The sequence below is a fragment of the Chenopodium album genome, chromosome 4 (genome assembly GCF_948465745.1).
Source record: "Chenopodium album chromosome 4, dcCheAlbu1.1, whole genome shotgun sequence".
Taxonomy (NCBI): Eukaryota; Viridiplantae; Streptophyta; class Magnoliopsida; order Caryophyllales; family Amaranthaceae; genus Chenopodium; species Chenopodium album.
Genome location: NC_137837.1, coordinates 21,783,604 through 21,792,493, shown reverse-complemented (window position 1 = coordinate 21,792,493; position 8,890 = coordinate 21,783,604).

Below are 8,890 nucleotides of genomic sequence, written 5' to 3'. Positions count from 1 at the left end.
AATAACTATTTGTGTATCCCAAACTTGATTCAAAGAAGGTATGAATGGGGTAATAGTTAGCACGAAAAACACCCCCCAAGAAAGACTCCGGGAATCGAACTAATCTCCAAGCATGTCGGCCTAGTAAGGCATCATTAAAGATTGATGAGTCTTTGAATCCCATTCCTCCCAAACACTTTGGGGTACAAATACTATCCAAACTCACCCAATGGACTTTCCTCTAAGCATTCTTCTGACCCCACCTGTAGGCATCGTTTGAAGCGCGCCTACGTAAAGCATGTGTGAATATGCTTAGCACTCATAGGAAGTGGAAATTGACATATACGATTAGGAACACCGATTAGGGACAAGGAAAGTAGGGAGCCGCCAACAAGTTTTTAAGAAACTTGTAAACTGTTCACGGGTCATAAAAGGTAACCACGATTAAGGGACGTCGAAAGGCAATAGTGATTGACCCATGAAGGTTACACCCCATTCATAAGCCATGAGATTACTAATTCCATATGGTTCGGAACCACGAAAGGAGAATCGAGGATGATGGTACAAAATGAATCATGGAGTCACATTCGCCCGTATTGGCCTCTACTCGATTCTTATTATGAAAAGTATTTTTTGCGATCTCAAAGGCATACAAACAAAGATTCAATTTTCTCCAAACTATAATTATGCTAAATTGGTTGAATATATATTAATGCAATGCATAATTCTAAAATATCGTGATCACTTAATTAAAGAACAAGATTAAAAAGGAACCTGAACCGGTTGTCCTGTTCCCTTTAAACATGCAATATGGTGATCAATAATACAATAAAAATCAACATTAATACTGGAAGCAATTTAACAATATATCTAACAATTAATATATGACAAACATAACAAAAATTGTTAAAAGAATAATAGGAACAAAAGGAACATGATTACTTACTTTGATTTTGTTTAATTGCACTTATAAAACAATAAATGTGTTAGTAACTTCAAGGAAAATAATAAACAATAATAGAAATTAGATTAACTAAAGTTGATTTGGGGCAAATCCTCAAACAATTCTACCTTTCACGCCTTGGTTTAAGCGTAGAGTCGCGGTTTAAGTACGAACTCCGGGGAGTGCTTAAAGGAGGTATTGTGAGAGAACAGGGTAGGCTAGTGTTTAGGCTACAACATAAGAGAGAAAGAGAATGATATTTGGTGCCCCGAAACCGTGAAAATTAGCTTCGTATTTATAGAAAAAATATACGAGGGGTGAGGTACAGAACCCTAGAATTGAAGCGCCGTAAAAAATTAAACCTAGAAATTGTCGTGTCACAACGCAATGTCTGCTGTGTCACGGTATTTTTACCGTGGCGCAGTAATTTCTAGTTTTTATGCATTTTTAAATCTATAATAACTTTTGATCTGTAACTTGGAATAAGACATATGATATATTGTTGGAAATCTTATCAAGTCAAATTTCCAACACATTTAAAATTAGGTATTGTAGATTTTAAGATATGGCTGTTTTAGTGAAAGGGTGTCGATTTTGGGCCGAGTTTAGTGTTTTGCTCATATATTTTTCGTTTTAAATCAAAATTGGACTTATGATATACCGTTAGAAAGCTTATTTCAAGTCCTATCCAACCAAACAATATTTGAATCAAAATTATAGGGTCACCAAATCAGTTAAGCACGGTTTTGTGATGTAGACACGAAAATTGGAAAATAAGTTATGCATGGTTTGGGAAAATGGGCTAATAATTGGGTTGGTTTATGATATGTATGGGATTGAATATGGATTTAAGCACGCCAAAGATTAAATAATCGATCCGTCCAATAATGATGGTGAAAGGCTGTTCATCATCGGGTTTGGTTTTGGGGAGAGATTTTTAGGTGTTTACACCACCAAAGTCGACCCATAGCCGATCTTAAGCTTGAAATAACCGAACCCAAATATTCTCCATGAGATAAGTCGAAATTGCATGCATGAAAAATCTTAACCTTGAGATCTCTCATGTAGAGCATAATTATTCAAACCATTGCTCCAACTACACTTTCATGTAGAGCATGCAAGCAAAAGTTGTACTAATTATCCACTTGCCATCAAATTGCCACAATTAAAATATGCCAACACATGCATTTAACAATGTGAAACTACAATTTTTTTAAAAAAAAGTAAGAAGAAGGACCTTAACCGTACCTCAATCCTCATTTTTTCTTTCTTCAGTATTTGCGGGTTAGACACTTTGAGAGGGATGAAGGGTAAAGGAGACCTACTACCCTTAAAGTGTCTGGATTGAAACTTGAACCCCAGCCTTAAAGTTGAAAGTGCAATCTTTCCCACAAGAACTACATTGCTCTGGTAAGCATAGTGGCGATTCAAGGTCAGAGTGAGGTGCTCGACGAAACAAGACCCCCAAATTTAGATATATGTATTTTGTTTTGGTATGCAAAGCATGCTAATATGCAACATTTTTTAAATGAAATTTTACTTTTAGGATAAAGTTGCAATTATATATATATATATATATATATATATATATATATATATATATATATTTTGATACCTTTTGCATTTACACGATTGCTAAAAAGTAAGTAGCATTTACCACATTTTACAACTCAACTAAAATATTTCCAAGTTCCAACTAAGGATGACAATTATAAATGGATATACGTAAACCTGATTCACCGGGTATAAATAAATGGACGAAAATCCACATTAAATGGGTGGGTGGGTGACGGATAAAACAGACAGTGGCGGAGATAGTGTAGGTCTTGGTAAGGCACGTGCCCCACCTGATTTTTTTTATAAAATAAATTAGTTTAATTTTTTTTTAAAAAAATCACATTTAATAAGTATAGGTTTACTCAGCTTCGTCATATGTGTACTGTTTGTAGTTTCCGCCACTTTGTAAGTGCCACATCCTATCACCTGCCATGCTTTATTATTAATTATTTTTTAAAAAAAAGTTTAAAAGCACTACAATTTTCACATGAGTATGTAAAATATGCGGAGTAATTAATAATAAAAAAAAATTATTTCTTCAAAGTCTTAACTTCAACACAATAGCACGCTAGCTAGTAGTATGACTATTGGTGTTTTGACTTCACTCCTTCAAGCTCCAACATCAGATTTCCACTAAATTACTAATGAATCACCGTCTTTTTGCACGCTTGTCACACCTCCACCGTTATTTAAGAAATTTTAATTTATCTTGTTTTTAGCTATTCAATCTTATTTTATAATCTAGGATTTCGTTTTTTACAAATTTGTTTTCAACTAAATTATTTCTTTGAATCCTAATGTCAATCCTCACTTAAATGCTTTTGTAAATTGCTAATTTGTTATACTTGCTAAATTGCGAATTGACGAATTGTGATTTGTTGCTTTGTGCTTGTGTTACTTGCTAAATTGAATAATTTATGTTATTTTGGTTCAGAACCAATGATGTGTTATAATTTATAAAAATTATTGTGTTTATATTTAGACTTGAGTAAGTAAAATTGTTGATTTATTTGATAAATTTAGTTTATATTATCTAATAATATTATTAACGTGTGATTATATTGGATGATTGTTATCGATTAGTTTGTATTCGGTGGTGTCCTACCATCCTTGAAATCCTAGCTCCGCCATTAAAAACGGGTGGTAGATCGGGTCAAATTTGAGTGGGGCTTCGTTCCATCCACTACCCGATTCGTCATCCATCCAACATAAATTTATTTTTTCAATTGTTTTTTTTACCTTATATACTTTTTTTTTAAAAAAAAAATAAGATTTACCTTTTTTTTCCAATTGTTTTTTTTTACCTTATATACTCTTTTTTTTTTGTTTTAATTTTTATACCTTATATACTCTTAGTAGTACTTAAATATATTTCTAAAAATTATTAAAATTGATTTTTTTTTACAAGGGTAACATACTAACATCAATAGTTTTGATTTATTTGTTGAAAATATAGTCATCACTCATAATATTAACCATCAATAACTTTTATGTATATATAAAAAAGAAATTATTATCATCCGATCCACCTGTTTCACTCGCGGGTGACGGATGGATTGGATGCGAGTGATAAAATTTTGCAGGTGGCATGTGGATCGGTGTAGCGGATGGTGTGAACTGGTGGATGCGAATGGAGCTCCATCCGACCCGAATCTAACCCGTTGTTAATTATACTAGTTTCAACTATCTCTTTTTCTTTAAAATTAATTTTACTAGGTTTATACTATACATAATGGATTATTCTCAAAATCTATTTAGTCAATATTATCCGTGTTTTCAATATTCCCAAAGCAAAGAACATTTGAGTTCCCAAAATCCCATCCAAATACCTCAAATAGCCACACTCCAACAACTTATCTAACTCCTCAAACTTTCGATGGTCCAAATCATGTTTATTTAATTGACCAACATACAATGACATATATATAATCACCCCTATTATTGTTAAATTACCCGCCTGTTAGACCAAGTAATCGTCCAATTATGCCGGAGTATTATTCTCATCCACTTTATCCCAATAAACGATACATAAATCATGTGTACTATTCTCGTCCACTTTATCCCAACGACCCCTAAACCTCCTTTTGATTTCTTCATACAAACAACGAGGCTTATGATGTAAGTTGCTATGTCCGAGGAATTTTCTACAGACAACATTTATTTAATCAATTAAAAACAGCCATTGGTAATTTAGGGATGGCAATAGATCCGTATCCGACCCGGATCCGTGGATCCATATCCGTTTTCACGGATATGGATCTTGTTAAATTGGACCCGTCGGATCCGGGTCGGATACGGATCCTGTCCTGAAAAACGGATCTGGATACGGGTCTGACTCAAATACCCGTATCCGTATCCGTTTACCCGTGTTTTTTAAGAAAAAATATTTTTAATATAATATACAAGCCCAGCCCACAAGATATGATTTTATGCCTCTAAGGGCCTTAAGGCTCTAAGTTCTAACTCTACCAAACCTAAATCTCACGCACACACCCTCTGAGAGTCTGACTCTTTCTCCTCTCTCCCAAGTCCAAACTCCCAAACGACACCTTCATTCTCCCATATTTTCCGGCGACCGCAATACACTCCAGTAGTCCACCTCATCCTCTCCGACGACCGCAAGTACACTACAGCAGTTCGTGTTCTGGTAAGTAGTTTAATTAATCTTCGAATTCGTTACTTTATGTTTGGTTTTATTAAAGCAATTTTTTCATGTTAATGCTTAATAAATTGTTAGTATAATGAGTGGATCTAATGAAGTAATGAGTGATGTCTGATGTTTCGTTAGTTTCCGACTTTCCGTTGCATGTTTTAGTTTTTAGAATTTTACTTTATGTTAAGTTTAATTAATTTTCATGTTGTAGACTTGTAGTTTTAGCTAATTGTAGGATCTGTAAGTTTAATTAATTTGCTGCAATTCTTTTGCATGTTTTAATTTTCATTTTGTCATTTAGTTTGTAAATTTTGGTTATGTTGTGTTTGGTTATCAGGTTATGCCGTGTATATGATTTTGCTTTAAAAAGTTGTTGAAATAGATTGTAAATTGTTGATGAAAATTAGTTTAAATTATTATTCTTTGTAATATTTCAGCCTTATGGATGAACAATCAAATTTTAAAGATAGTAATGAAGTACCATTTGTGGTGGTGTCAAATGCAAATGATGAGGAAGGGGATTCGGAGGAGGGGTTTGTTGAGGTCCAGAATGATACTAGCAAAGAAGTTGAATCTAGTTCTTCTAAGAGAAGTAAGAAACTAACTTCTGAAGTATGGGATTATTTTGATTTGGTTACAATCAAAGGTATAGAAAAGGCACAATGCAAGTATTGTAAAAGTAAACTCTCTTACAACGGAAAAAATGGAACTTCACACCTTCTCAAACATGCTAACAATTCATGTTCGGGAAAGCATTTGAAGCTTGCAGCCGGTCAATCACAGTTGAAAATTAAGACTGAACTTGATGGGACTACATCTTTGACCGTTAAGGAAAAGCAAAAGAAAGTGATATTTGATCAAGATGTTTCAAGGCGAGAATTGGTTAAGATGGTAGTAATCCATGAGTATCCTTTGTCAATTGTGAATCACACTGGTTTTAGAAGCTTTGTCAAGAGCTTAAATGAGAATTTCAAGATTATTTCAAGAAACACACTAAGGAGTGATGTGATGAAGATGTACAACAATGAGAAAATTTCTCTAAAGGCTTTGTTAGAGGCTAATGAGGGTAGAGTGGCTATAACAACCGATATGTGGACTGCCTCCAATCAGAAAAAAGGATACATGGCTGTGACCGCGCATTTTATTGATCATCGATGGGTTATGCATAATCGAACATTAAGGTAATTGTTTGATTAATTTTGTTATTATTTAGTATAGTTAATATAATGTTTATATACTAGTATTTCATTGTTTTTTGTAATTTGAATTCTGGTTATATGATGATATGATGTTTGTGTTGGTAATTGTTCTAGCCTTAATTTGTGTATTTGGTATTTTGGTATGTATATTTTGTGTGTAGGTTTTGTTTTGTTCCATGTCCACATACAAAGGGGGTTATTGCTAAGGTTCTAATGGATAGTTTGTCTCAATTCTCTTTGGAAAACAAAATTTCTTCTATTGTTGTTGATAATTGTACCACAAATGATTCCATGATCAATGTCTTGTTAGAGAAATTAGAAAGTAGTTGTTTGGTGTTGAATGGAGATTTTTTGCACATGAGGTGTAGTGCTCATATTCTAAACTTGATTGTGAAAGATGGTTTAGAAGTTATTGATAGTGCAATTGTCAAAGTAAGAGAGTGTGTAGCATTTTGGATGTCTACTCCTAAAAGAATTGAAAAATTTGAGGAAGCTTGTCGTCTTTTGAATGTGACAAAACCTAAAAGAATAGGTCTTGATTGTAAAACTAGGTGGAATTCTACTTACTTGATGCTTGAATCTAGTTTGCCTTTCAAGGAAGTTTTTAATAAGTTGAAACGTCTAAATAAAAGGCTTAAGTTTTCTGTTCCTAGTGACAATGATTGGACTATGGCAACTCTTGTTTGTCAAAAGTTGGAAATTTTCTACAAGGCTACCAAGGTTTTTTCTATAAGAAATCATCCAACAGCTAATTTGTTTTTCCGAATTGTTTGTGAGATTAGACTTGCTTTGAATCGTTGGGTGCAAATTGAAAATCATGAAGTTATTAGGACAATGGCTAAGAGTATGGTAGAAAAGTTTGACAAATATTGGTCACATATCAATGGGATTTTGGCTATTGCTGCCATTTTAGATCCTAGAAACAAAATGGATTGTGTGGCTCATTATTTTGGAAAATTATATGGAGATGATGCTTATATTGAAATGACAAGAATTAGAAAGACCCTTGATAATCTAGTCCATGAGTTTCAAAACAAGCCCGAGGTAGTGAATGAGCAATCACCATTAAAGAGAGGGTTTAATGACCTTGGTGATGAAGATGATTTTGCAAGATCTAAGAGACAAAAGGTTAGAAGTACACCCTTGAGGAGTGAGATTGATCAATACTTAGAGAGTGAAACTATGCCGGAGGACAATGAATTTAATGTTCTTAAATGGTGGAGTAGAGATCAAAATTATCCAACTTTGAAAAGAATTGCCAAGGATATTCTTGCAATCCCTGTCTCTTCGGTTACTTCGGAAAGTGCATTTAGTATGGGTGGAAGAGTAGTTAGTGCCCATCGTTCTCGACTTCATTCTCAAACCGTGGAGGCTTTAATGTGCTTACAAAGTTGGATGGTTGATGACGTGAAAGGTAATATATATTTTGCTTAGTTCTTTTTTATTTCCTTTTATTAATTTTTAAATTCATCTTTTATTTCTAATATAATGTAATTTTATTTATTTATGACAAAGGTGAATTTGAAGGATCACTTTCATGCTCCACTATTACGGAAGATTGTGAGGATGATAATGACACACAAGGGATGGATATCATCGACATGGTAATATTTGCTAAGTTGTATCAATATGTAAACATAGAAGTTTTACTCTTTGTCGATAACTAATTCACTAATTCTTTTGTTTCCTTGTTTTTCTATTTTAGGATGTTGATGATGTTAGTAGTGATGAAGATTAGCCCTCTTGGTAGTTAGTCCAAAGACTTCTTAGGAGATGGATTTGGATGCTCATCTTTCTTGTATCGTTGTACTTGTTTGTATTGTTATTCATAAGACATGTATTAATGGATTGTTGAGATTGTTATAAGTTGTCTTGTATTATTGGAGTAGTTGTAGAACTTGGATTCAAATATTGAACGAAACAATTGAGGGAGGTTTGAGAATTGAAAGTTAAACCACTGTTTTAATTGAAAACTACATTTTTTGCTAAAAAAAGGTACAATATGCAGGATCCGTTTTGGACCCGTTTTGGACCCGGATCCGTAGGATCCAACGTATATGGATATGGATCCTCCTTTTTCATACCCGACGGATCCGGATCGGATCTGGATCCAGGGTGCAAAAACGGATCTGGATCTGGATCCGGTCGGATCCGGTCCAGATCCGACCCGTTGCCATCCCTAATTGGTATACCATGATCCGAGCCCAATAAACCTGGATACTCATCAATACAACATACCTAAATGTAAAAGACAAGTGTCAAGAGCCCGAGAGCTTCATCTTAGCACATATCATGTCTATAAAATGTTCATAGTCCACAACAGTTAACCTTTTAGAACAAATAGGCCATATATTTAAAAAGTAATCAACCTCTTGTGAACCTTGTCATGGCCAGAACTTCATTCATCTCATTTTCATCTCGTTGTCATGACTAGCGGTGTTTCGATTTTGACTTTTTCGCTGATCAAGGGTTTGTCAAAATAAGTCCATTCCTAAATGAATCTCTGCTATTATAACTCATCCTTGGTTTCCAAGCATGGTGGAAAAATGAGGATTAGTG